Source organism: Gavialis gangeticus, unplaced genomic scaffold (assembly GCF_001723915.1).
Source record: "Gavialis gangeticus isolate Ggan-Ray unplaced genomic scaffold, GavGan_comp1, whole genome shotgun sequence".
NCBI lineage: Eukaryota > Metazoa > Chordata > Crocodylia > Gavialidae > Gavialis > Gavialis gangeticus.
Window position 1 is genome coordinate 11749371 of NW_017728992.1, and position 2017 is coordinate 11751387.

The following is a 2017-nucleotide window of genomic DNA, read 5'->3' on the forward strand; positions in this document are numbered from 1 at the left end:
AAGTTGGTTCCAGATCCTAGCCGCCCTGACACTGAAGTAGCGCCTCCTGATGTCTAATCTGAATCTACCCTCTGCCAGCTTGTGACCGTTATTTCTAGTCACTCCTGGTAGTGCTTGGGGGGACAGGGACTCCCCCAATGCCTGCTGGTCCCCTCTGCAAGTCTTTGAGCCTTATAAATTAAGGTAATAACTAATCTGACTGAGAATGGTGGCAAACATACATCAGAACACAGTGAAAAAAAGAGCAGGGATTGCAGGGGGAAGGTAGAGGAGCAAAAATGTACAGTGATATGGAGGGAAGGCAGCACTGGCAGGAAAACAGAGGTCAACAAAGACTGGAGAGGGAGTCAAGCCCAACAGATAGTAGATGTACCAGGAAGTAATGGTATGAATTCTTGGATCCAGGGGGAATGTAACTTGGTTGGAAATATCACGTGTATCTACAGCTATTCCTAACAGACGGCACAAAGGAAAGATAATGCAACATTCTTGGTTTTGTAGCATTCCAAGAAGTATGACATTCCTAATACTAATTGGGATAAGTATAAATAGATATATCAACTGAAATTTCTCCACCAGCTGATCTTTATCGGACCTTAATTTGAATAATACATCAAAAATTAATTTAAAAATTTTCTCTCCCAACTTAATCACTTAAATATTTTAGCATAAGACATATCAACTAGTTAGCTGCTCTCTTGGAATATGTTGTAATTAAATATTTCTGTAAGTAAAAGATAATATTTAACAATATATATGACACATTCTATGGAAATAAAACAGTTACATTTATGAACAAATAAAATCTGAGGGACATTCCAAAATTTAATCAAATAACAGTTTTAAGAACAGAAAAACACCCCCTAACCTATGATATCTGAAAAACAAAAATTACTAATGAAAAATAGCAAACTTTGCCTTGCTGTTTTTATTCCTTTCTTTGTATTGTGTTCCATATCTTGGCCCTGGTACTACAAAGGTACTGGAAAATGAACTAGAGACAAACAAAGCATCTTGTATACAAAATAAACAATCCAAGGATCATTAGCTCAAAGTAACCTTCTGGGTCATTATGTCCCATGTCCCACTACTCCAACCACATCATATCATCCCTCTCACATCAGTTTATTAAACTGCATCTTAGAACCAATTTGGTTTTCCTCCCTACTCCTCCTATTGGATGGTGGGTTCTAGACTGTCACTCCTCCGCTGGGTAGGAATCTCCTCTTAAATTATGGCCTAAAAATCTGCTCATCACCTGTTTACATCTATATACTCTCTTGCCACCTTAAATACCTCTTTTTACTCCCCAATATTTAATTATCTGATGTATTTGTAAAGAGCAATCCTACTCCCCTTCTCAGCCTTCATTTTGCTATGCTGAACAATACTGGCTCTTTGTGCTACTACATTTCATCCCATTTTTCATCCCATTTTTATTACTCCAACACTGACATTCTAATCTTCTTTGTGCCATCAGAGAATTTCATTAGCACACTCCTACGTTTTCGCATCAGCATCACAAATGAAAATATAAAATAAGCCTGGTCCCAGGCAAGGTTCCCTCTAATGTGAGCGTATGCATGGCCACGCACAACAAAAAGTGTGGCTGCACGCAGCCTTTTTAAGGCTGCACACCAGGAGAGGCTGGGGCAGGAGCCTGGTGCAGGCTCCGTCAGCTCCGGGGAAGTGCTCTGCTCCCCCGCATCAGGGCCAGGGAGTGGAGCACTTGCCCAGAGGCAGTGGAGCCCACACCAGCCCCCCGCCCCAGCCTCCATCCCTGCCTTGCCACACTGTGGGGAGGAGCTACTGCCTGGCCAAGTGGGGCTCTGCCAGCTCTGGGACACTGCTGTGCTCCCCGGCATGGCCTCAGGGGGCATGTCTCGCAGCCTCCCGGAGCTGGCGGAGCCTCACTCGAGGCAGGCAGCAGCTCCTCCCTGAGGTGAGGCGAGGCAGGGATGGAGGCTGAGACAGGGGGCTGGTGCAGGCTCCGCCAGCTCCAGGGAAGTGCTCCACT

At 44.3% G+C, this 2017-nt stretch overlaps 1 protein-coding gene across 1 annotated transcript in view; it reads right to left on the reverse strand.

The window, feature by feature from the left end:
• The window catches only part of ABCA13 (ATP binding cassette subfamily A member 13), a 375209-nt gene that overhangs the window by 267774 nt on the left and 105418 nt on the right, over positions 1-2017 (reverse strand). The window lies entirely within an intron of this gene.